Source organism: Ursus maritimus, unplaced genomic scaffold, assembly GCF_017311325.1.
Source record: "Ursus maritimus isolate PB19 unplaced genomic scaffold, ASM1731132v1 scaffold_21, whole genome shotgun sequence".
Lineage (NCBI taxonomy): Eukaryota > Metazoa > Chordata > Mammalia > Carnivora > Ursidae > Ursus > Ursus maritimus.
In genome coordinates this window covers 32793047-32820973 of record NW_024424564.1, presented here as the reverse complement: position 1 = coordinate 32820973, position 27927 = coordinate 32793047, and the positions used below count along the sequence as shown (strand labels likewise).

Sequence of the window (27927 nt, the reverse complement as noted above, 5' to 3'; positions counted from 1 at the left end):
AAATACAGCTTTTCAAGGGAACTATCATCTCCACTAATAAAATAAACCCAGGTCTGTCAAGGTCAGGCCTGGCAGGGGATTCTCCCCCCGGATTTCCTTCCTGGCTACCTCCAAGGACCAGTGGTAGATTTTATCTAAAGAAGACTCTAGAGTTCCTGGAAGATGAAATCTCCATCTTGTATAAAGAGAAAGGATGACTCCAGGAACTGTAAACCGCCAGCTCATCTAGAGAGGCTGTGGTAGGTAGTAGACCGAGTGGAGGCTTTGGATCCCGGCTGACCCGGGTTCAAATAAGCCTCTTGGTGGCCACGTGCTACTGCATGCATGGTCTGGGCACTCTAGATCTAAGAAGTAGGGGTGGTCCTCTCGATCCCAGAGGATGGAGCTGGTACAGAAAAGCTCCTCAGCACTGTGATGAGTGCTCAGTCCAGCCGTTCCGGGGACGCTGGGTAGTAGTAATGAAGTTTTGTTGGGAGCAAATTTTCTTGAACCAATTTGCTTTCTGTCTGGAAAGGGAAGTCAAACATCTGGAACAGTGGTTCTCAACTTGGAGTTGACTTTGCCCTCCCCACCCCCCATGGGGCATTTGGCAATGTCTGGAGACATTTTTGATGGTCATAATTGAGCAGGGGATTGCTACTGGCGTCTACTGGGTAGCATCCAAGGATGCCACTACGCATCCCACAAGGCGCAGGACAGCGTCGTAGAATAAAGAATTCTCTGGCTCCAAATATCAGTAGTGCCAACATTGAGAAACCCTGGTCTGGCCCAAAGCCGGGTCTTTATCGCTCTTTCCGCAGTATCTAGTCCACACGCCAAGCGAACCCAACTCGTTCATGCTCAGAAGCAGCCAGTGGAGAGAAATATTCAGTGGTGACTCAACTGTGCTAGTTCAGGGCTGTTAACAATCTTTGTCTGAAGCTGGAGTAATTCGTTTAGAATGTGTTTATTAGTCACAGAGGACATCAAGTTTGGTGGTTGTATTAACATTTTAGAGGAGGGAGATCATGCCCTAAATCACCTTGACAAACAAGAGGAGTAGTTTTCTTTTTTTCTTTTTTTTTTTTTAAGGTTTTGTTTATTTATTTGACAGAGAGAGACAGCCAGCGAGAGAGAGAACACAAGCAGGGGGAGTGGGAGAGGAAGAAGCAGGCTCCCAGTGGAGGAGCCTGACGTGGGGCTCGATCCCAGAACGCCAGGATCACACCCTGAGCCGAAGGCAGACGCTTAATGATGGGAGCCACCCAGGTGCCCCAAGAGGAGTAGTTTTCTAAAAGCAGGAAGGAATCCTTATTGGGGAAAATTCGTGAGGCTTACAGGTCATGGAAATGACCTGAAGGCCACCGAGGACGAAAATTGACACACAGCCTATGGTCAGGACTAGGAGATACTGAGATTGAGACAATCCTTCCACGTTCCTCAGACGGAGCCGGGCCATGTTAAACCACTCAGTGTAGGGCTTTGCATTTTATTTTATTTTATTTTTATTTTTTTTTTTAAAGATTTTATTTATTTATTTAACAGAGACAGAGACAGCCAGTGAGAGAGGGAACACAAGCAGGGGAGTGGGAGAGGAAGAAGCAGGCTCCTAGCAGAGGAGCCTGATGTGGGGCTCGAACCCAGAACGCTGGGATCACGCCCTGAGCCGAAGGCAGACGCTTAACCGCTGTGCCACCCAGGCGCCCCCTGGGCTTTGCATTTTAAAAGAGATATGGAGAAATCCATACCAAAGCCCCAACAATAGCTGGAAAATAAAAAAAGGGTTCTGAAAACAGGCAAAGGAGCCTGGGTTTTTTAACATGGAAAAGAGAGAGCTGAGTGTGCGCAGTTTGGGACAAGAAAGATTATCACAAGGGGGAAAAATGGCCAGCTGTTTTCCATCTCCATGGAGCAGCAAATTATAGGAAATGGGCTGAGATTGCAGCACAATGGTGGCTGTGAAGACGAAAGCATTTCCTAATTGGACCCTGGAACAGACTTCAGAGGAAGACAGTTCAATTCTCATTACTCGAGTTTGCTAAAAATAGGTTAAGTATTGATCTGACCCCAGATGGGGGGGCTGTACGTGATGACTTCTTGAGCCCCCTGGTTTTACCGTTCTTTTTGCCTGTGTCTTCACAAGGCACAGCTAATTCACTGATGGGTGGCAAATTCGGTTGTTTCATTATATGGCCTATGTAAGCTGGTTTCCCAAACCACCCATTGGTTGGATTTTGATTGATTATATCATTAAATTGACGGTGGTTTTAGAGTCATTTTGACATAGCCTGTAATGTCATAACATGTGTTTTACTCATGGAGCTTGGACAGGAACATAAATTATACTATGCTTGTAGAGCACCAAGTCGGTTTCGCATTGATCACAGTGTTTAGGGCTCAGTCCTCGGAGTTGCTGGCTTCTATAATGCTGATACCCGCACACACTTCCACCTCCCCTGAACCAGCCGTTCAGACCAGAGTAAACAAGCTGAGGAAATAGTCCCAAGCTTGCAGTTTGCTCCAGGCTGTGTTCTTTGTATCCAGAATGTATCACTGTGTTATGGTGAAGCCAACATCTGAGTTTGCACGTGGCAGGTAGGGGCTGGAAAAGAAGATCTGACCCTGCTGTTTCTAACATTGTACAGAAATGAATCCATTCCATTTTCAAGTGAGTTTACAGAATTGTTGATAGAAAAGGAGCCATTAAAGCCTCACGTCATGTCCTGTGGGAGCGTCCTGTTAGCATGCTCCTTTGGGCTCTCTTATGCATATACTTAACGTTTACATGCTTACACCCTAAGTGGGAGCGGGAGCATAGATCGACTTTGTTATTCAGAGCATTTAGCGTCTCTGCTAAAAAACATAACTCCGCAAATGTTCACATTAGAGGCACCAGGAACCAGTAGCTCCCTTGTGTTCTTAAAAGGTACAAAAAACTAGCAAAATCATTGATGTGGGTACAACACGGTGCATTCAATGAGAAATAAGTCAAGACAAAATTCTACATGAAGTCTTGTTGATCTGTTCCCCTCCCCCCCCGTGCCAGGATTGCTGGCTGTCCCCTAATAGCCAATCTGCTCTTCGTCCTTTGATAATACAGCCTGTGTTTTAGTCAGACATATGACTATTTCACTAAAGACTGCATTTTTCAGCATCCCTTGTACCTAAATGAGATAAAGAATAATTCTCAACTGATGGAATATGGCTGAAGTGATTTGGGTAGATGTGATGTGTGCCATTTCTGGTCCATGACCTTAAAGGGAAAGGATATCATCACCCTCATGTCTTCCTTCTACCTTTCCTATAGACTGGGGTGCAGATGTGATGGCAGGACCCAGAGCAGCCATCTTTGACTATGAGATGGAAATCCTCTGATAAGGGTAAAAGAGAATCATGATGGAAGGAACTCAGATTTCCATTATCATGGAGCCTCCACGTTAGCCTTAGACTATTTACGCTTTGACTATTGCAGGACAGAAAAACAAACTTCATTTTGTTTAAGCTACTATTATTTCGACTTTTGTAACAGTAGCCAAACTGGTATCCTAACCCTAAATCTTTGGGGACCAGAAACTTCAGTAATTTAGTATTACTAGTTAAAAATTAGTATTTTTGCATTCAGTGAAAAATACACAGTTTGAGACGCAGAGATAAACAGTACACGCACATACACACACACACACAGTTGAAATGTATTAACTAGGAACTTCATGAAGACCCCCAAATAACTGATTATAAAACAAGTCACCTCACGCTCTGCAATGTGAACTATATACAATGTGCTTTATGTTTTAGGTATAATGAACTAACAGAGAATGAATGGAAATGAGCCTGCTAGTGAGGTGGTGAAGAGCACATGCTCTGTGAGCCCAGCTGAACAAGCAGGCTTAACCTGTGAGTGTCCAGGTTACCCCTTCTGTATAAAAGGGGTAATAATTGTTTATACCTTTTCGGGATGTTGTGAGGACCCCAGGAGATCACGCAGCTTAGAATCCTGACAGGCATGTAAGCACCAAATACAATTTCACTACTGCTATAATCCTTAGTTCCTTTTCACTGATTGGCCAGTGATAGCACTAAAGAAATGTGGCTAAGAGAACACTTCCAGATTGCTCTTGACCCACTTGTATGTTTTGCACATGTCTTATCCACAACATCTGATCTAAAATGTTTATTTCTTGCCTCGAAAGAGTGAGTCCCAATCTTTGTGCATGCACGCGGGCCAGGTACAATATGAACTACTGTCTCACTCTATTTTGTAAATTGATTTCTAAAGGAGAAATGAATGGAGTTGAGCCTTCATTCGGTTGGGCCCCTGCTAAGGCTCCAAGGGTTGCCCTCTAAGCTTGCAGGAGCTCGACATGGGGGCACAGAGCTGATCCCAGATTAGAGGCCATCCCCTTGTCCTGGTGTGGTGCGGGGGTCTCAGGCAGGGTTAGCAGGCAGCTTGAGCCATATTCACATCCACCCAGCGCCCAGGTCCCACCTGGCCTCAGCGGGCTTCACGGAGCATTTCAATGCTATCTTTGATCCTTGGAAGAAAGGTTTAAACTAGATGCTGCTCTGCTTCCTGCTCAGAAGCTATTGTGCCCAAGCTTCGTGGCTACCCCAGGACTGGCAGAAGCTTGGGAATGGCAAGGACCTGGCGAAGCTGGACCAGCTGCTGTGGCAGCTGCTATCAAAGACACCGCTGGAACAAGAGTAAGAGGACATTGCAGGAGGGGCATCGCCCACAAGAGATTCTGAAATGCAAAGGAACTTTTCCAAACCATGAACATTAAGGGAAAAAAAAAACCAGGCAAAAGGAAAGACAGGATTATCTCCCTATTCTCTATAGATAGCCATTTTACAACACGGTTGTCAAACGGAGATGTAAAAGTATGTAATCAAAACCGTGCGGAAAAATAATATTGTCAAGGGATCCCAGGTGGTCAATTAATAATATTATTATTTTAATGGATTTTGTGGTGTTTGTGGTACGTGTCAACATTTTAAATTCTGTCAGTCCTCATTTCATACCTTAATTTGTATTTATAATTCTGTACTCTTCCTTAAAGAGGGTCTCCAAAATTGGGTAAGCCGCAGGACCCATAACACCTGAATTTTCCTTCCAGGAGTTTACCCCACTTTGGTGAGAAGAGAACTTCTTGATTGGCGTTTTAGAAGAAGATGGACTAACTATGTCACATGACACACCATTCATCAGCCTCCAGAAGCAGGAACTCGGGCGTCCCTAGAAGACTAGCTGATGCTCAGGTCCCAGTGTTATTAGGAGTGTTACTGATTAACCTCCAAGAGGTGATAAGAGTGAGCTGTGTATTTCTTTTTGATCCTTTGTAGTTCTCTAAACATCATGAATATGCACCTATACTTCCTGTCTAACTATAACAAAATATCTTCTTTCATTTTTGGCCTTTCTGTCCTCTGAACCCCAGTTGGATACACTCTATTTCACTAAGCACAGTGACCATGAACTACCTTCTGACCCTTCCTTCTGTCTGGGAAAAGCCATAATCCCATTGTCCACAAGCCCTTTTATTGTTCTCTTGCTCCATAAGGAGTTGTTGAATGGACTAGAATAGTCCAATTTCTAAACCAAGCATGGTAAATAGGTTGAAGATCTGGTGATGGTCTTTGCTAATTTTATCATATTCCCTTTCCTTGGAAAAGAAGCTGGAGAGGGTGTAGGAGGAAGTGAGGATGGGCCAAAGGCAAAGAGAAGGATGAAGCCTACTTGCTATAGATGATGGAATCAGCCATGAAATTGCGTAATTCCCCATTCTCTGACCCAGTCCATACCATAGAACCTTTCACTTGAGTTCTCCGCATCCAGGCTTGCCACCCAACCCCAAGCATAATCTCTACATAAGAGCCAGAGTTATTTTTTATAATCAGATCATAGCACCCTTTTGCTTAAAACCCTCAAATGACTGCCCATTACAATGAAAATAAAAGCCAGACTCTATATTATGGCCTACAGGACCTTCCACAATGTGACGACTGCTTCTGCTTCCGTTACTACCTACCGTCTGCCGTGCTGACCTCGTCCCCTACATCCCCTGTCCACAGGCCATCCATGCTTTAGACTGCCTTCCTTCCTTCTTCTCCCCCTCTTTCCTGCCTCCTTCTCTCTCTCCTTCCCATCCTCCTCCTTTCATTCCTCCCTTCTCTCCCTCCAATCTCTTTTCTTTCTTTGTATATGACAGTTTTATTGAGATATAATTCACATATCATACAATTCACCTATGTAAAGTGCACAATTGAATGGTTTTTAGTATCCTCACAGAGTTGTGCATCCAGCACCACAATCAATTTTAAAACCTATTCATTACTCCTAAAAGAAACTGTACGCATTAGCGTTTGCTCTCTACTTGCCCCACAGCCCTAGGCGACCACTAATCTACGTTCTCTCTTTATGGATTTGCCTACTCTGGGCATTTCACATAAAGGGAATTATTAGCCTTTTATGTCTGGCTTCTCTCACTTGGCATGATGTTTTCAAGTTTCATTCATGTTGTAGCATCTGTCAGTACTTTATTCCTTTTTACAGCTGAATAATATTCTATTATATGGATATACTATTCTATTTTATGGATATAATATTCTATTATATGGGTGTACATTTGTTTATCCATTCATCATTTAATAGGCATTTTGATTGTTTCTACTTCTTGGTATTATGAGTAATGTTGCTGTGAACATTTATGTATACTTTTTGTGTGGACATATGTCTTCAATTCTCTTGGATGGACACCTAGGATTAGAATTACTGGATTGTATAACTCCAGGTTTAACATTTTGAAGAACTGCCAGACTCTTTTCCGAAGTGACTGCATTTTATATTCCCATCAGCAACCAATATATGGGGGTTGCAATTTCTCCACATTCTTATCAACACTTATTATCTGTTATTGTTGTTATTGTTGTTGTTGTTATTATAGTTGATGTGAAATCATTGAGGTTTTAATTTGAGTTTCCATGCTGGCTAACAAGGTTGTGCACCTTTTGGCCGTTTGTATAACTTTTGTTTTTTTAAAGATTTTATTTATTTATTTATTTGTCAGAGAGGGAGAGAGCGTACGCACACAAGCGGGGGGTCAGCAGGCAGAGGGAGAAGCAGGCTTCCTGCTGAGCAGGGAGCCCAGTGTGGGACTCAGTCCCAGCACCCTGGGATCATGACCTGAGCCCAAGGCAGACACTTGGACTGAGCCACCCAGGCGTCCCATGTATAACTTTTTGAGAAAGGTTTATTCAGATCCATTTTGTAATTGGGTTGTTTGTCTTTATGTTGTTCAGTTATGAGAGTTTTTAAATATGTTGTAGATACTTGACCCATATCAGATATATAATTTGCAAATATTTTCTGTCATTCTATGGATTGCCTTTTCATCTGGTCATCAGTGATTAGAGAGAAATACCATATGATCCAGCAATCTACTTCTAGGAATATATCCAAACGAAATAAAATCACTATCTTGAAGATACACGTGCATTACCATGTTCATCACAGCGTTATTCACCATAGTCAAGATATGGAAACAACCTAAGTGTCCGTCGACAGATGAACGGATAAAGAAAATGTGGCATATATATACACATGTAGATACACATACAGTGGAATACCATCCAGCCTTGAAAAAGAAGGAAATACTTTCATTTGCTACAACATGAATAACCCTGGAGGACATTATGCTAAGTGAAATAAGCAGACACCGAAAAACGAATACTGCATGATTTCACTTCTATGTGTAATCTTAAAAAAAAAAAAAAAAGAAAGAAAGAAAGAAAAAAGAGAAAAAGAAAAGAAAAAGTTGAACTCATAGTCACAGAGGACAGAATAGTGGTTACCAGGGGCTGGGGGATTGAGGGGAGAGGAGATATTGGTCAAAGTGCACAAATTTTCAGTTATATGACGAATGAATACGTTCTGGAGACCCAATGTACAGCATGGTGACTATGGTTAATAATAATGTATTATATAACTGTTAACAGAGTAGATCTCAAATGCTCTCTCACACACACACAAATGGTAACAATGTGAGGTGATGGATATGTCAATTAGCCTGATTATCATAATCATTTCATAATGCATATGTATATCAAACATCAAGTTGGGGCACCTGGGTGGTTCAGTCCGTTGGGCATCTGACTCATGATCTCAGGGTCCTGGGATCAAGCCCCGTGTTGGGCTCCTGCTCAGGGGGAGCCTGCTTGTCTCCCTCTCTCTCTGCCTCCCCTCCCCACATATGCACACTCTCTCTCTAAAGTAAATAAACCAATATAAGAAAAATCCACATCATGTTGCACAGTCTAAATATATAGAAACTGTCATAGTTATTGATTCAGAAAGAATCATCAATTGGATTCTAAAATTAATCAGTAAAAGTTTGTTGAGGAAGTATCTGCCACAGATTACTTACTAATTACAAAGAGAAAAATAGTTGTTTTACAATAGAGAAATTTGGCAGACACCATCTTCACTGTCAAAGTTAATATCACCGGGAATGGAATTGACACGATGTGTCCCATAATATGCAGTGGAAAGGAACAATATTACTTCTGTGGTATTCCTGCCAAAGATACATGACGTGAATCTAATCATGAGGAATCTCAGACAAACCAGAACTGACGAACATTCTACAAAGTAACTGGTCAGTCCTCTTAAAAAAAATGTCAAGGCCATGACACAAAATCTGAGGCAATTTACAGATTAAAGGGCACTAAAGAAACATGGTAACTAAATGTCACCTGCCACCCTGGACTGGATCCGGGACCAGAAAAATAAATTGTTTTTGCTACAGAGTAAACTACTGGGACAATTGGTGGAATTCGAATAAGCACTGTACATTAGAAAATAATATGGTATCAGTTTCAACTTCCAAATATGAAAACTGTGCCATAAAATAGCATCTTCATTCTTGGGAAATATACACTGTAGTATTTGGGAGTAAAGGAGCATCATGTCTGAATTTACTCTCCAATGGTTCAGAAAAAAATAGTGTACACACAAGTACACACACACACACACACAACGATGGAATGACAAAAACAATTAGGTAATTGTTAACAATTGGGGAATCTGGAGGAAGAGCATACAGGATATTTGTATTCTTCCTGCAACTTTTCTTTAGGTTTGAAATCATTTCAAAACAAAAATTTTCAAAACTCAAAAAGAAAAGGGGTATCTCGTGTCTCCCAAATCCCATACAGGCATCTCCACTGTGATGTCTTCCACAGCGGCTGGAACGTGTACGATTACTTGGTAAAAATGGATTGCAGATCGATTAATTAGCAATCAGGGTGCTTTACTTATCCTCTTTTGAGTCTTAGTATTTTTTAAAAAGCAGATACAATATAATTTTTAATCTATAAATTAGATCCTATAAATTTAATCTATAAATTAGATTGTCCAGGGACAACAAGGAAGCCACAATTTGTTAACGGCTGACTCTGGGCTGGAACTGAAAGGTCGCCACCACCAGACCAGCTCTTGCTCTAGTGGAGTTTATTGTACCTGCTGTAAAACCCAGTCACAGCCCAGAGGTTACTGCGAGGGGGGACGAAAAGACACCTTGAGAACATGAACCAGCACGAAACTATTTTACTGTTAATAATACTGTTAGAGACTCAGGGTACGATTAACACCAAAATGAACAGGTGCTATTTTGCATAAAAAACATTTTTAAAGAAAAAATAACATATATTTGCAAGAAAAACAAAGCCCCATTGCTGGTCCAGGATATGTGTATGGGGGTGTATGTATATGTATATATGTTTATGTATATGTGTATAGATATGTATATATGTGTGCGTATGTGTGTATCTGTATGTCTGTAAGTGTGTGTGTGTGTGTGTGTGTGTGTGTGTGTGTGTGTGTGTGCAGGGTCATGTTACTCCATAAGATCATAAAGCCAAACTGGCCACTCTCTTGGCAAACCCCCATTTATACAAATCTGATTCATCCTTCTGGGTTTTTCTTTTTAAAAGTAAAAAAAGAGAAAGAGACCACGTACAGTACGGAAGTTTTTTGTCAGTCTCTCAACCGTAGCAAGATTGTCATCTGCCGCCTCAGAATCCCTAAAAACAACCCCTGTGAGGTAAGATGCAGTGGGGCAGAGTTTATTACTTTCCTATTACTTTTACCTAAACTATTCAGAGTATAGGAGAAATGTTGAAAGACTGTTATATAAAGCCCTTTTTCTACATACTTCCAGTTGCCCTCATTTCACTTTCTTTTCCCCCTAAGTCAACACTCTGATATTAGTTTTGAGTTGAGGCACATATATATGTAAACCTGAAGATTGTATTTCTGTTTCCTTTTCACATGGAACTTGTAATTATGTAAGAATTTTTTTCTCCTGGATGGACCTTGAAGGCATTATACTAGGTGAAATAAGTCAGAGAAAGACAAATACCATATGCTCTCACTTATATGTGGAATCTAAAAGAACAAACCCCCCAAACTCAGCAGAAGAAGAGGTCGGACTCGTGGTGACCAGCGGCAGGGGTGGAACAAGGGGGAATTGGAGAAAAGTGGCCAAAGGTACAGACTTCCAGCTACAAGATAAAGAAGGACTAGGGAGGTACATACGACACGATGATTATAGTCACCATGCCGTATGAGCTACAGAAATGTTGCTAAGAAACTAAATGCCACCAGTTTTCATCACAAGGAGAAATTTTTCTTTCTTTTCTTTTTGCTGTATCTCTATGAGGTGATGAATGGTGACTAAACCTACCGGGTACTCATTTCACAGTATACATCAACCAAACCATCGCACTGCACACCTCACATGTATACAGTGGGATACATAAGTTACTTCTCAATAAAACTGGAAAATATACTTTTTTCAAGTGTGTCAAAAACAAATCTGTTGCCCATGGCTGGCCTTTTATATACACAATGGAATGAGAGTTTTAGCTGGTTCCCTTCCAGTCTCAAATTGATAAAGCTGCAGTTACAGCCTCTATTTCAAATCAAGTTCTAGAACTATCAGAGGTCCTCCCTGCCCTGCCCCAGGGGTGGTCCGGGCCCCTCGGAAACTGCTGTGCTTGGATCAAACTTTATTCTTCTGTTGAGACCCACACTCGCCTTCGTGAGGCCACAGCTCAAAGAGCTCCCGAGAGGGCTAGGAGGCAGCCATTCCCTTTCCCTGGAATGCTGGTGACAGTCCCTCTTTTTCATCAGGAAGTGGTGAATTCCTGTTGATTCTGGAGCACCTGGGAGTTGGGGGGAAGTGGGTGAGTGAGGGGAAGGGAATGTCTGGCCCAGTGTTATTCTATCTGCCGAGCTCCTCACCACCACGGCACAAAAGAGCACGTTCAAAGGGCTTTTTCTTGGGGGTCAGGGGGAAGGCAGTGATGACAAGCTCTAGGAACACAACCCAACTATGGAAATTTTGTTTTTAAGATTCTTGAGGGACAATTTGATTTTTAGTTCTTACTTTCACAGAACAACTCCTTGGAGGTGCTTTTTAAAATCACAGGGTCATGAAATCAACGTAGCGGGCTACAACCGTCAATTTTTTTTAAATGTCATGGATTATATTAGACTAGACAATATCAAAGTGTCGTTAACCGTGGACTCGAGCCAGACTTCTTGACTCTGAACCCCCATTGTGTGACCACTAATTAGCTATGTGGCCTGGGGCAAATCACTTTGCTGGATAAGAGCAGATACATGCTTCGTAGAGTTATTGTGAGGATTGAATGCATTAATATGTATAGAGCACCGACTCACTTACCGGTGAGGGAGCTGAGGACCGGCTAATTGAGGTCGGGCTCAGCTGGGCAGCTTTGCTTCCAGCTGCAGTTTCCCCTAAACTGGCTCCTTACGGCTGGGCCTGGGGCTGCTCCATAGAAACTTCCAAAGCCCAGAGGCAACCGCAAGATGTCAAGGCTCTTAGGCAATTATTTCAGCCTTTGTGAGTTTTCTTCGAATGCCCCAGAAAACAACTTTGTTGTACGAGAAAGGTGTGTTTGGGGGCTACTTATTTTTGTAAGCCGTATTTGATTTATTGGAGTAACAAATTTAGAATCCTACTCCTTTCTTCTAGCTTTTAAGTCACTTCGACAAATCTTACTATGCCATTTCCAAGGGAACTCTTAACAACTTGTTTTATGGGAGGCTTTGATGAAGGGTTTGTTCTGCTCAGACCTAGTTCACTAAACAACTTTAAAGGTTTTTAACTACATTTATAAATTTAATATATTTGATTTGCTTTTCAATGACAGCTAACACAGCCCTTCCCATGTCCAGAAACTGTTCTAGACAATTCACATCATCAGCTCCTGTAATTCTCACAGAAATCCCAGCAGATAAATCATGTTATTCTTATCCCTATTTTAAGTATGGGAAAATTGAGGCACAGAGGGTAATTCTCACAAGATATATAGCTAGTAATATCTGAATTGTTTTGTGAACCATAAAGTTTGGCTCCAGAATCCAGTGTGCGGCTCTTACTGTCTATGTTCATTAACTGTGAATTCATGGACTTAAAAAAAAAAATCCTATTTCAGTCATTCTTGTAAAACCAATAAAATCAAACTTATAAGTGCAGTGTAACCAGTTCAAAATTTTGTAATCGATTACAAAGTTTGCTTTGTAAGCCTCTTACAAGAGTCTCTGAATATAGCATCTTGTCTCCCAACATATCAAATTCATTTCAACCTTGCAAGTACTGCACATTACAAATGTTAAAATATCAAATACACACAGATTATTTCCAAATTTAACATAAAGAAACACAATACTATGGATCTGATTTACTTCATCTCTCTAATTAACTGTAAATCTTCCCTGGATTGAAGACATTTCACGACTAAGGAAACAATCATGCTGGCTGTCCTGGGCTGTCGGGAGTCATGTGGAATGTCTCAATAAGGACTGATAATTAACTATTGAGTTTGGCCAAATAGAGGTCGTGGTGACCTTGACAAGAATAGGTTTCACTGGTTTGATGGGATGAAAGTGTAAGTAAAAAGGGTTCAGGAGAGACAAGTTGGAGAGAATGAGGAGGATAATGGAGGCAACCTTTTTTGCTATTAAATGGAACTGAAACTGGGACAATTGCAAGAGGAAGATGGAGCGTCGAGGAAGATTTCTATTTTTAATATGGAATATACTGTACATAAGCTGACAGAAATTATCCAGGTGAGCAGGAGTGGGAAAGGATGAATTCAGGAGAAAGAAGGCAAATGATGTCCAAGTACGCAGAGGGGAAGAGCCTAGAGTTAGACCATGGCGACTGGAGAGAAAGAAGTACCAAAAGGCCACAGAGGCTGATGGATGTGGTGGAGTTGATAGAAGTTTCTTCCGATAGCTTCTCTTTGCTCAGGGAAATAGGAAACAAGGTCATCTGTGCAGAGCGATGGGGAAGAGGATGGTGGAGGTTTGAGGAGAAAGAAGATGGAAATCGTCCTTCAGGGAAACAGGACGATGCAGTGGGATTGCCTGTGAGGACGAAGGGCCACTGGCATAAGGAGAGGATGAATGCCTCAGGACTGGATGAGGACACTAGGGAATGGGTGAGGCAGGGGAGAGCACAAGGTTGAGGACGAAGCCTGGTGGGCAGAGCTTACTGTGGAAAGAGCTGAGACCATCTGATCTGTGAGAGACATTATAGACCTAGGGAACCACTGGAATTAGAGTCTCCACTCCTTGAAATGCAGTTAATAATCAACCACTTTCTTCATAAGAGGATCAAGTTTCATGACTTACCACTTGGATATAAAAATGCTTGAGGTGCCACATATTCCCCCACCAAAATGGTTGTCTGGTACCTGCCTTCCAAGACTATTCTATGTTTCTAAAGTCAAAACTATGAGGGCCTTCAAAATAAAGCCAAACATAGCAATAGTTCCTCACGCGGGTAGCTTTTCAGAAGCCATGAATACCTCAGGTTTCACAAGTCACTTGACAAGTGGTGGCTTCCAGTGACTAGTTTTTGGTAGACTAATTATCACAGGAGGCAATATACTGAAATTTTGATATTTCCATGGGGGAGCTAGTTAAAAATGGGCAAATTGTATTTGCTCATAAGTAGTATATTGAAAACTTCTGGTCTTCTTTCTAGGCCAAATGCTTCTCAGAACACTTGCTTCCCCTGGACCTTTTCCTCAGATCAATTATCCTGCCCCATCCCTATCCTATCCACACAGACACTGACTGAGATCACTCCACTTTCCTGTCTCAGTCAGAGGCTTCAGCACTGCTGACATTTTGAACTACATGATTCTTGGGGAGGGGGCAGGGGGCAGCGGGGGCCTGTCCAGTGCATTGCAGGGTGTTAAGCAGCATTCTTGGTCTCCTCCCACTAAATGTCAATAGCACATTACTCTCCATCTCCACCCAAGTTATGACAACCAAAAATGTCTCCAGACATTTCCAAAGGTCCCCTGGGAGCAAATTATTCCCTGGTTGAAAACCATTGGTCTATTAGGATTGGGGAGAACGGGACCCACAGATAACTCAAATTAGAGCTTCATATGGACTATCCCATGGTAAGCCAGACAGTATAAATTAAGCCTCTGGTAGAATAGGATGGGATCTGACAACCTCAGAGATGAGAAATGAGACATGTTTCTTTCTGTACAGAATGTATAATTAGCTGCCTAATCCTGCTTTAAAAGGAAAAGAAAAAAAAAGAACCTGTCACATTTCCAGCTTCTCACCAGCTGATGGGAAGATTCCCAGGATTAGTTACCAACTGCAAGAAAGATACAATGCACAGAGTTTTAGACCCAGTAAAATGCAGAGGGGAGGAGTAGGAGAGCAGGGAGGAGAGATGAGGGCAGGAGGGAGAGGGGAGGGAGAGAGGAAAGACACAGAGCCCAAATGCAAGGTACAGTCAACTTCACACCAAGCTCAACTCTGTACTTCTGAACTTTGTAGGAGTTCAATTAAATACCAAGTCTTCATCTAGGATAGCAAAATAATGTGGGTGTTAAAATCCAAGTCATCCAGCTCCCCGTTACTTGTAGGATCAAGTTCAAACACCCTTGCCTGGCAGTCAAGACCCTAAACAGCCTGGCCCCAAGAGTTTTAAGCTGTTCCCACTACTTATAGGAATGCTTCTCTCGATCCCATCTGGTCCACTCGCTTTTCTGCAAAGACACCTTCCTAATTCCCACTCCTGGGCTTTGTGTGTGCTCTTGCCCCACCCGCTGCTCAAATATTTAACCTTCAAGGCCCCCGCACCCCCACCTCTTCTGTTCACTGCTCACTCTAGCACACGCAGGAGCTAGGTCAGGATGGAGCATAAAAGCTAATAACTCTAAAGCAGGTACTATGGACCAGACACTGTTCTAAGCAATCTTTGCTTTGGAAGCTGAAGAGGAATTCCTACTTCCAGAACTACCCACTGTCCTACCCTCATGAAACAGAAGCAGACCTTTGGGGCCAGCCAGTATCTACCAGTGTGATAGTGGCATGTGATTCCCTTCATCCTTGAGAGCAGAAGTGCAGAGGAGAGAGAGCCCAGCCAGGAGAGCGATGGGGATAAAGTGCCACCTCTCAGATTCAGCCCAGGGCGCCTGTAAGGGCAGGGGTGGGGTGAGGGGAGCTGAACTCAGTCACAGGGTGTGGGGGAAGGGCTCGTCAGCCCACAGTGACCTTCAGGGGTGGAGAGAGGGGAAGAGGAAGCACATTTTAGCTGTTCCTCGCTCAAGGCTTCCTGAAGGCGGGGCTCCCTGTTCTCAGCTGCACGTCAAGCTTTCCTCTGGGCACACACGGAGCCACGCACTCACATAACCACATGTGGCCCGGGTCCAAACCCTGCAGCACTGAAACTGCTAGGGACTCCGTCCCCAGATTCTTCTGGAGGTTGAAAAGGAGGCTTTGATTCATATGTTGAGACTCTGGCTTCATAGTAACTTCATTTCCCCAGCTTGGAACCAAACTCTCTGAAGAGCTGGCCAAAAACCTTGGCCCGTGTGAACCTCTCTAGAGTCTCTGGCTTCAATAGCAGGATTCACTTTAATTCTCAAATTGTTTGTTGAATACAGAACCGGCTCTCTGTAGCTTCCTTTCCTCTCTCCTCATTTCCTGTTTCCTCTTCTCCCTGTCTCCTCAGCGTCTGCTTAGTTATCAAAGAACCGCAGTGCTACTTTCAGGAATGTTCTCAGGCCAGGCCCGTGGAATGAGCCCCGGCCCGAGTGTTCTGGGGTGCCCTCAGCCAGGTCGCAGTTCTCCCCCCAAACACCATAACCTTTCACCGGCGTTGCTGGTGAAATTAATATTCTTTATGGACCTAGCATCTGACTATATTCATCTACCCTGCCTTCTCCAGACCAATCAGAGTGGTATTAGAAAACAGAATGGAGTGGCTGAGAAAGATTTTGGAATCAGACAGTCCTGTCCTTAACTCTCGACACTACAATTTGGGCTAGGTACCGAGTTTTCCTGTCTGTATAGTGGGGACAATGGCAGCCGTTCTGGAGGTTTGCTAGGAGGAGCAAATGAGACAATATATGTGTAAAGAGGAGAACGTTTTATTCATCGGAATTCCTCTTAGGAAGGTAGAGCTGTGTTTGTTGAGAAAATACTTCGCTGAAGCACTAGAAGTAGAAACCGAGATCCTTAGGGCCGGAGGTGGGTGGGACACTCCCAGCAAGACAAAGGGAGGATTTTGTTTGCAACTCCAGAAAGGAAGTGGGGGGCCAGGAGAGGGCGGAAACCCTGGGCTCCAGATGTGACCCCTCCCCGTGGCACCCCCTCCCTCCACCAAAATCTTGAGTCAGGTTTACCAAATTCATGGAGTACTTGAAGTAATGAGAAAAACAGAAAAGGGGGCTGAGTCTCATCTCCAGGGAGCTGTGGGCCAAAACGATGGTAGCATTTCATGAAGAGAGAGGCTGGGCAGAGAACACTTAAGGACCGAAGACTTAGGGACCCTCCTGTAAAGAATGCTGGACTTTCAAAGGCCCTAAATCTGAGAACCAGATTTCTCAGGGGTGGGGGGCACCAACGGGAGACCTGGTTAAGCCAGCGAGACATTGTACTGTAGTATTACTTTTCCCTATTTGGTGCTTTCCCGGGTCTTTCCTTGTTGACTTACAGCCTCCTTTAGACATTGCTTCCTTCGGGAGGCCTTCTGTGATTTCTCAAATGTGGGTTAGAACCTTCAACTCTGAGCCTCTCCCATGTGTTCTCACCCCAGGAGTCTTCACCCTGAGATGAACTGCTTATCTGGATACCTGGTCTCCTACTAGACAATACTCCATTTGGTCAGAGACAAATCTTTGACACCACTGTGTTCCCAGACCTGGCACAACACCTTACACATCACAGGTTCTCATTATGTGTTCAGTACATGATAATTCAGTAGAAAAGTCAGTCTTTGGTATCCTGTAAAAACCAGGTTCAGATTTTGATTCTAATACATAAAAGCTGTGCAACTCTGGGCATGTTACTTAACCTCTCTGAGGCTCATTCATCGCCTCTGTGAATAGGATGGAAGGTGCAGGGTCAGTGGGAGGATGGGATGGTAGGATATATAGGAAGGGGCGCCTGGCCACCATCAATGCTCAGGAGACATTTGTTCCTCGGCTTCGTCTCTTCTATTTGACCTGGCCCTTCCATCCGCACATCCCTACCAAGTCAAAGCCCTCGGCACCTACAAACCCCTCCTTTGTCTCCTTACTTCACACTGTTTGTCTTGGATTCATTAAGCTTTTCTGCACCAGACAATATTCTGCAGTAAGTCAGCAAACCATAGCCTGGGGGCCACATCTGGCCCGGCCCGTGTTTGTACTGTTCATGAGCTAAGAAAAGTTTCTACATTTTTAAATGGTTGGGGGGAAATAGACGAATACTTCATGACATGAAAATGATTTGAAGTTCGCATTTCGGTGTCCATAAATAAGTGTGTATTGGCCCCCGGACGCATTCCTTTCCCTATTGCCTGTGACTGCATTCGCACTACGGTGGCAGAGTGGCTGAGAGACCGTGTGACCCACGAAGCTGAAAATATTTCCCATCTGACCCTCGATTGAAAAAACTTGCAAATCCACATTCTAAGCCGTTCCCCCGTGGACAGTGAGTAAGCCTCCCCAGTGTGGTACGAAGTCGGGCTCCTCGCCGCCCTCCCTCTACGGCGGAGGAACGTGAGCGGAGACAGAGTGACATCGCCAGGCTTGCACGGCTTGCAAATCCAGTCGGGATCAGAGGCTGCTCTGGAGTGGGAAGCTGACTGGGGACCACGGTAGACAGCCTCTACGCTACGCTGGGGAGTCTGGCCTCCACGGTTCTTGATCAGGGAGTCACGTGATGAAGGGAAGTCTTATGGAGATCACTGCGCACATTTAATTGGAGGAGAGAGGGGATGAGGGAGGTAGCAAACAGGAGGCATCGTGGCTTTGACCGCCAGACCTCAGCTTCCAGGGGCTGACTGCAGATAGCTGCTTTTCTGTGTGGCCTTGGGCAAGTTATTTACCCTCTCTCTGCCTAGTTTCCTCAGCTCTCCAATGGGGAGAATAATAGAATCTAGAATCTCCCTTATGGGGCCATTGTGAAGATTGGAACAGAAACTTTTGTCTTATTAGTCTGTGTTTGAGGCACAGAGCAGCCTGTAGATGTTAGCTGCCGTTATGCCCATTACTCATCCCAACAAGAAGCTGCTTCTCCCTCTGTTCCAGACACTGTTCCAAGCAACCAAGATACAAAGAAGAAGAAAGACCAAATCACCAGCCCTGCTTCCTGCACATAAGTAGCATGCAGGCCGCTGACTGGGGCGGAAGAGGAAGTCAGCACCTGGGAGCAGGGTCGCAGGTCCTATGATGGGCCATCACAGGGAGCAGAGAGAGGAAGAACCTCGTTCTGGCTCTCCCTTCCACGGCTCAGGCCCTCGCTCCTTGCAGAACACACCAGGCATCCTGCTGGGTTTGCCCCGCGCCTCGTGCGGGCCGGAATGGGGAGTAATATGAGTACAGGCAGTTGTCCAGTGCCCTGGCACCGAGCGGAGTCTGCAAGACTGTAAAGCACAAATCAGCCCCGGGTACAAGGCCCCTGGGAGAACCCGGGCCGGAGAATAACTTGGCCACTTCCACCTGCCAAATCACAGAACAACACACTCACAGGAAGGGCTGTTGATGCTCAGAAAGCCGATCAGGCTCCAACCTGGAAACTTGTATTTGTCTTGCTAATGTGCCTTGGAAGTACAGCACGAATCCAGGGCAGTCGGGAATTTCGCCCTACTACATGCCAGCATCGCCTGCTTGCCTTAGCTTTTTCTTTTTTAACTACCGTGTATTAGTTTCTGAGTTGTTATTTATAAGTGTGTATTTACGTGTGCACCTGAAGCTATGCATAGAAAAAAAGATCGGAAAGATACACCAGTGGCTTTCAACTAGGACAGGGGTGGAGACACTGGAATGTGGAAGAGGAAAGAAGAGGCTGTTTTAGCATCATCTAACTTCTTCCCGCGCAAATCCTCATGCTTGCCCTTCCCCCTCGGGTACGATACCTAAGCACATGCATATTTTAAAACCTCCCCAAAGAACCCCCATGTATGCCTTTCCTTATGTATGCCCTGCCTGATTTAGAGCCATTAATTTACATCAAATCTTAATAGTAGCTACATCTGAGTATTGGCATTATAATTTTTTAAAAAATTCATCTTTTTGCTTTGCTGGTGTTATTAAAATTCCACCATGAACACATGGACTAGCATGGTAATTAAGTGTGCTGCTTCTGGAATCAAACTATCCAAGTTCAAACCTGATCATGGTAGGCCACAGTGCCTCAGTGATCTCATCTGTAAAGGGAGAAAAATACTAGTAGCCATCAAACTGGGTTGTTGTGAGAAGTAAATGACTTAATACATATAAAGTTCTTAAAAACAGTGCCTGGCACATATGCTATTCAATGTGTGAACCAGGGTTATTAAAACATAAGAAAAAATTAACAATACATTTAAAAAAAATTTTTTTTCCAATTTTTTAAGTAGGCTCCTTGCCCAGTGTGGGGCTTGAACTCATGACCCTGAGATCAAGAGTCACACGCTCTATCAGCTGAGTCAGCCAGGCGCCCCAGCAACACAGTTTTTTTAAGTAGCCTCCACGCCTAGTGTGGAGCCCAATGCAAGGCTTGAACTCACAATCCTGAGATCAAGACCTGAGCCGAGGTCAAGAGTCGGATGCTCTACTGACTGAGCCAGCAGGTACCCCCTAGCCCCCACCGCAATACATTTTTTTTTAAAAGATTTTATTTATTTATTTGACAGAGAGAGACAGCCAGCGAGAGAGAGAACACAGCAGGGGGAGTGGGAGAGGAAGAAGCAGGCTCCCAGTGGAGGAGCCTGATGTGGGACTCGATCCCGGTACGCCAGGATCACGCCCTGAGCCGAAGGCAGACGCTTTAACGACTGCGCTACCCAGGCGCCCCTCACCGCAATACATTTTTAAACGGTAGAACATTTTGAAAATGAAACACATAAAGAATGGAAAACAAAGAATCCATGATGCTTGCATGTTTCTGAATATTATGGAAGCAGAGGGCAAGCCTACACTCTATTCTTTCCATCTGAGAAACGGGAAGACAAGAGACTCCGCCGGGAGGGGAATATAGAGAACTATGAAAGGGATCTGGAAACTCCAAGTGGAACTAAAAAGTGAGGGTTGTTCTTACTAGGAGTAGGATTACTGCAGCATAAAAGACAAGCCACACCGGCCACGGGTCCTGAAGGCTGACAACAGCAGGAAGGAGATGGCTGGGCTTCCCCTTCCGTCTCGTTGCTTCCAGCCCAGAAACCCCACCCTGGCTGGAAAGAGAAGATTGGGCTGTGTTGACAGGCACCCCAACCAGTCTCTTTTTTGCCAGAGATTAAAGAGCACTCTTTGCTTTGTATGTGCATCTCTCTTTCTTCTCTTTCAACTCCTTTTGCTTTGGCATCTCTGTATCATTACGTATTAGCAAGTTGCAGGCATTTCAATAGCTAATATTCATTGACGCCAGGCACTGTTCTAAGACTTATTGGAGTAACCCATTTATCCTCCAACCAGCTCGAGGAGATACTTTTGCATTACCTCCGTTTTCCAGAAGAGGAAACTGAGGCACCGAGAGGTTAAATAACGGGCGGAGTCCGTAGGTGGCAGATCTAAGATTTAGGCTCTTGCTGTCTGGCTGCAGACTGTGATGCTCTCAGTCGCTAGACCAGAATTCCTTTCAGACTTGGTGACGATCAAGACAATTAGGGCAGAAGAGGCTCCAGGAAGTCTATCACACAGCAGTCCTCTTGGGTCTCAAGCCACTACCCTGCGCAGACAATTTGCCAAGAGGGGGATGTCTCAGGGCCCGTATCTGCCGGCTGACCTCAACCCCGGAGCCCTTCTGGGTCCACTAGCGCTGGGGAGCCCGGACAGAGGTGCAGGCGATCTGACTCACAGCCGGTCCTGCTTGTCACAAACCTCGACTGTCTTGAAAGGAACAAAAATCGGTAAAGGATTTCCAGAAACAAATGTTGAAGCATGCTGTTGGTATTCACGGAGACTCCACACTCAGGATCAGTTTCCATTTCATTTCAGAAGTAAGTTGCCAAAGACCCTCTGTTTGAGGAGGAACCCCCAGCCCTCACTGCCGGGGGAGCGGCCGAGACCAGCAGATGCCAGGTGATGTCTGCAGCTCTGACAGCTCCTGGGATCCATTCCTCCAGGAGTTTGGACAGCTTACGCTCTGACGGTGGCCTTTCCTCTCCCAGAACATGATGTCACTCTCCAATCCTAAGCCCCAAATGGTTTGCAGATTTTCTGGGGTGACTATTTCCTGTGTTCTGAGATCCCGGGTGGCGAGAGCATTCTGCCTGAGAACGGTGGACAGCGTTTACATAGAAAGCCGCTTCTGTCAATTAGGACGTGCCTGGTGGCGAGTAACAGAAAACACAGCCCAAGCTCACATACACACTAAAAGGGAGTTTATTAGCTCATGTCACTGAACGGCCTCTGAATAGATTTCAGGTCAGAATGGATATAGTGACTCAAACATGTCTCAAAAGAACCCAGCTTTCTTTTTATCTCTTTTCTGTGTTTTCTAGGATGTTACGTTTATCTTAGGGCAGGTTCCTCTCATAGCATGAGGACCACCGGAAGCCTCAGGGAGCATGTTCATTTCTAGTGGAAGGAGTAGCTCTCCCAGATTGTTAAATGTATGTCCTGGGCCTCTGATGGGGTTGTCCAAGGTCATATGCCCACTCCTGAACCAATGACCATGGCCATTAGCAGACCACAATTGCTTTCTTTTTTTTAATTGGGGTGTGCATGTATGCGTGTTTTAACTGAAGGTCTCTTACTGTCCTGCTTCCATAAGTGGCTGCAACCATGGGGAAGGGGGAGGGGAACTGGTCCCAATAGGGAGTGGTCCTGTCCACAACATTCCCTTCACACCCCGAATTCAACAGAGGAGCACAGTCACTACTGCGGTAAGAGGTGGGCAGTATGGGAATGAGGAGGAACACGTGGGTAGCAGGACCATTGCTGAAAAAATCCAGGCCCTCCATAAACCGTGTTGCCTAGGGGACACTGGATCTGCTTCAAGCCAAGAAAAAATCAGATCAAAAGTGATTTAGGAAAACAAAAACAAAAGTGGTTTAGGAAGGCTAGAGCCTTCAGGGATGGAAGGAAGGAGGAGGTCCCTGAGGTGGGGTTGGGTACTGTGAGTCAGCTACGGTGAAGAGATTGCCCTCCCCCTGCCGGAATGCCCTCGACCCCTCTGCTCTTGCAAGGACCGGGCAGCCTGCCACCCTGGCAGCAGGTCCGGGGCTGCTGGACGTTCCAGGCAGGGGGCTGGATGGGCCTCACAAAGGCTGCCCCTCCAGGGAGGAAGGGTGCTGCCCCCGGCTTTTCTGCCAGGGTGCACTGGCCCTGAGCTTTCTAACAGTTTGCTTGTCATTCATGCTTGAGCTCCATCAGCTTCTTCTGCATGATATCCTAGGAGCTGGCATAGATCATCTTGCTCTTAAGGACTGCAGACTCGGGGGTCCCGGGGATAAACACAAGGCCCCCTTCCTGCTCTCCTCTCTCTTCTAGTTTGCATCATACAGGATGCTGCGGCAGTCCTTGGCCACCAGTGTCTTGACAATGGTGGCACAGGGGTTGTCACCAGCCTGGCCCACGTCACTTACCAGGACCTCCTGGCCCTTCTCCCAGAGGACCTTCTTGTCCTCCTGTAGGTCTTAGAGCACCACCTTCTCGTGCTTCTTCACCTCCACTGGCAGTGATGGCTTGTGCACCTGCATATCAGGAAACCCTTGACGCCATTAGAGACAGCCACACCGGAGCTCATGTTTCTGGGAGTGAAAAGGAGACGGCAAGGAGAGCCAAAGTAGGTGGGAGCCGCTGCACTGCCGCCAGGACCCCACTCAGGCCAGGACTGCTTTCAGTCTACTGGTTGACCCCTGGCTCTAGAAAGCAAGCACCATGTCCACCCCAGCATACTGTTCCTTTGATGTCTCGTGGCTTTTTCTGGAGTCACTAAAAATACCAAATATGGCTCAATAAAGCAATAGAGTAAATGGCAACTACATTCTTCTGTTTGGTCAAGTCAAAAACCTTGGAATCATTCTTGACTCCTTCATTTTTCTCAGTCGGTCCCATGTTCAATCTATCATCAAACCCTATTAGCTCCACTACAAAATGCAACAAGGATCTGACCCCTTCTCACTTTACCCATGGTGTCACCCTATCTAAGCTGTCTTCTTATTCCAACAAAACGTTGCAAGAGCCTTCTACTTGTTCCTGCTTGCTCCCCTTTCATTTCGTCTGTAGGGAAGCCAGAGTAATCCTTAAATAGTAAGCCGTATCACATCACCCCTCAGCTCAAAAGCCCGCAGTGGCTCCCATATGACTCCAAAGAAAATTCAAAAGATGAAAGAGTAGCCTAGGAGACCCTCTATGTTCTAGCTTGTTACCTCTTCAATTTCATCTCTTACTACTCTCTCGTTACTGATTCTGCTTCAGTCAGACTGACTTCTTGCTGTAGCCCCAAAATATCAAGTATGGCCTTGCCTTCAGCCATTGTATGTGCTATTCCTTCAGCCTGCAACCCCTTTCTTCCCAAGATCTTCTTAGCTCATTCCCTTTCTTCAAAAGTGATGTTATCAGGAAGATGCTGCATGACCCCCTGTGTGAAGACACACCTAATCTCTCTTGAAGCCACTGACCTTGATTCTCATAGCTCTCGCCACTACCTAAAACATGTAAGCATTCATTTACATGTCATTTTTCTCTGCTAGAACAAAAGTTCTATGATAACAAGGTCATATCCCCAATATATAAAACGATGAGGCTTTCGATAGTTACAGGGAATGAATGAAAGATTTTGAACAAATAATACACAAAAAGGGAAATGGCTAACAACAGACAAAAAAATATTCAGCCTTCCGAATAAGCAAAGAAATTGGCCAGTTTTCTGTTGGCCATGGCAAGATTTTTGCCTATTAAATCGGCTGGAACAACCAAATAATAAATCCATGACTGTTGATAACAATGAAATCCGTATTATCATGTATTATTGGCAACCAGTCTCACTGAATCACTAAATAGATATTTATTGGATATCTATACCAATGATTGTGCAGTTTTCCTGGTTATACCCTAACCCATAATAAGGTCCAAAGTCTGTGTATTAGTCAAGATAAGATAGATTAGCTGTGGTAACAAATTAATTCTAGAATCCTAGCAGTTTACCATAACAAATGTTGGCTTCTTGCTCACTCAACATACCTTCCCCAGATTGGTAGAGGTGAGGTTTACCTGTTCCTTTCCCTCGCATTTCTTGGGCCCAACTAGTCACATCACATGGCCCTACCCAATGGCAAGGAGGCTAAGAAGTGAAGTTTTCTGCCTGCCCAAAAGGAGTGAAGAAACACGTGTTGGTAAATGCTAATGATGTCTCCCACAATCCTTGATCAAGGATCTTAACACCCCACTAGCATAACCTAAAGTACATTAAAAGCTACATGAAGGAAAATGTTCATTGATGTCTTATTTATTATTTTGACAGATTGAAAGAATCTTAAATGTTGAATAATGGGGAAATAAATAATGGCATTATAGTTTATCCAGGTAACAATAGATTATTACACAGTCATAAAAATGATAGTTAATAAAGAATATATACACAATAATTATTCTAAAACAGAAAGTAAAACTTTGGGAAGCAAACAAAATGGATACTGTAACTATATCATGAAATATATCTAATGAAATGTATTCTTTAAAAATACATAAAATGTATCCATTCCATAAATATTCATTCAACAAAACCTCCTAGATGGTCGGCCCTGCAGATTCAGAGATAAAACACAGTGTGTCTGACCTGGAGGGGCTGCTGTCGTAGAAGATTTAGAATGGGCTAAAAGAAACCCCTGTCTAAAATCAGAACAGTGAGTCTAATAACTTTATGGTTTCACATTGGGTAGACTTTTATTCCATTTTGACTTGAATCACTAAGGGAATTAGAGACAATGAATCATCATTCACTCAACAGATAGTTACCAAACATGCACTAAGTGGGTGGCCAAGGTTACTGAGATGCCAGACTATGCTTCTGACCTCAGAGGACTTAGAGTCTAACTGGAGTCTTACATGTCAGACCAGCCTGGTCCTTGCTGGCCTCAGCTTCTGTCCTGAAGAACTTGTTAGTTAAAGTTCCACATCACACCTGTGAAAATTCCTGGCGACTAAAATAGTGCCCAGCACATAGCTGGTGTCCTGTAAATTCTGGTGTTTTCCCAAAACCTACTCTACAGATGGGCTTCCCATCTCAGTTGATGACATCAACGTCCTTCATTGCTCAGGTCGAAAATGTGGAGTCATTCTTGACTCCTCTCCTTCTCTAGCACTCTATGTCAAATCTGTCAGAAAATCCTACAGGTCCCACCTTCAAAAAATATTCCAGAATCAGCACTTCTCATTCCCTCCGTGCCACCATCCCGATCCAAGTCACCATCATCTTCTGCTCTGTTACTTCGCGCTATTCTCTGAATGTTTGTGTCTCTCCAAAATTCATTGTGAAACTTCATCCCCAGTGTGATGGTATTAGGAGGTGGGGCCTTTGGGAGGTGATTGCATCATGAGGACTCCACCCCTGTGAGTGGGATTAGTGCCCTTATAAATGAGGCCCCTTCCTCCATGTGAGGTGACAGCCAAAAGACAGCCATCTGGGCTCTCACCAGACACCAAGTCCTCTAGCCCTGTGATCTTAGGCTTCCCAGCTTCTAGGACTGTAAGAAATAAATGTCTATTATTTATAAGCCACCCAGTGTATAGTATTTTTGTCACAGTAGCTGGGACAGACATATGACAAATGACGCTGCGGTAACCTCCTACCTGACCTCCTGGTTCTACTCTCGCCCCCTAGAGTCTACTCTCCACACAGCAGCCAGTGAGAGCTGTTTAATTTCAAGTCTGATCGTGGTATTTCTCTAACTCTCCTCTGACCACTCTGCTCTAGAGTCAACTCCACAGTCCTTACAATGGCTTTTGTAGTTTTTCCTCAGAAGCTCTTGACCCTGTCTGACTCAAAGGCTCCTTTAGAAGCAAATATTGTGTAACACATCCTTTACAGTCAAGGAAAGGAATTTAAGGATAATATCACCTCCCTCCACACACAATTTTTAAAAAAGAAAATCATATAATGCCTCATCTAAAATACAGAGCAGAAATTAAGAGAAAGCAACCCATAATAAAATACATATTTTAACATGGAAATATTTAGACACAACTACACTAGAACAAATACAGCTCCATGAATTTCAGAAATACTATGGAGCAGTGTCACCCATTGAAAACCACTGCCCTTCGCCATCTGGTCTGCGTTCCCCTCACTAACCTCACACCAACCATTGTGCTCCTCACTCACTCTGTTCCAGCCACGCTTCCCTACTCTTTCCAGACTGGAAGGCACTGTCCCTGCCTGGGGTCTTTGTAATTGCATTCTTCCATCAGGGAGACACATGGCTCCTTCCTCTACAACCTTGGCTCCTTCCTCTGCAACCTCAGCTCTTTTGCTCATATGTCCTGCTCTCAGTGGGGCCATCCCTGACCACCCTCTTTAAAATGCCAGCCCTCTTCCCCAGGTAGTACTCCCTGTCACCCCTCCCAGCTTGGTTTTCTCCCCACCACTTACCTGACATACTAGGTATTTTAAAAACATGGTTTTGTCTGCATCTGCTCCATGAGGTCATAGATTTCTACTCTACTGAGTCCTCATTATATAAATGGACAGCTGGAACACAGTGGATGTTCAGCAAATATTTGTTGAGTGCATGAAAACAATGAATGAGGGGTACATATTGAATGACTGAATGGATTGCTACAGACACACAGCAATTGTGGCATTCTTTCTTTTTTTTTTTTTTTAAGATTTTATTTATTTATGTGACAGAGAGACAGCCAGCGAGAGAGGGAACACAGCAGGGGAGTGGGAGAGGAAGAAGCAGCCTCCCAGCGGAGGAGCCCGATGTGGGGCTCGATCCCGGAACGCCGGGATCACGCCCTGAGCCGAAGGCAGACGCTTAACAACTGCGCTACCCAGGTGCCCCTGTGGCATTATTTCTGAATCATGCCTCCACCTCCCTGAATCTCGCTCCTCCCCAAAACTTCTTTCCCACATGCTTGTTGCTTTCCACTGGATACATTCTCTATCCCCAGTTTAATGCTTGACCTGGCTTCCTCCAACCTTGGTATCACATCTGGCTAACAGATTTGTCTCACGCCTAGGTTCGATCATATTGTGACTGCTTCCTGGCAATGCCCATCTTTCCCCCTCCCCTCCACCTTCCCAAACACTCCATCATTTTGTCCACAAATGCACTTCCCTTATATGCTTGTCAAACTCCTTCCCATCCTTCAAGGATAGGTTCAAATTCCTTCTTCTTTCAAGGACACCTGATCCACCATCCAGAAGTCAGCTTCATGCCCCAGAGACCTCATAATTATTTGTAACTGTTCTGG

General features: G+C 44.5%; 1 long non-coding RNA gene and 1 pseudogene across 1 annotated transcript in view; both read right to left on the bottom strand.

Moving 5' to 3' along the window:
* The window catches only part of LOC121104411, a 104330-nt gene that overhangs the window by 35833 nt on the left and 40570 nt on the right, over positions 1–27927 (bottom strand). The gene's annotated exons all lie outside the window — the stretch shown is intronic.
* The window catches only part of LOC103660126, a 46073-nt pseudogene continuing 40134 nt past the window's right edge, over positions 21989–27927 (bottom strand).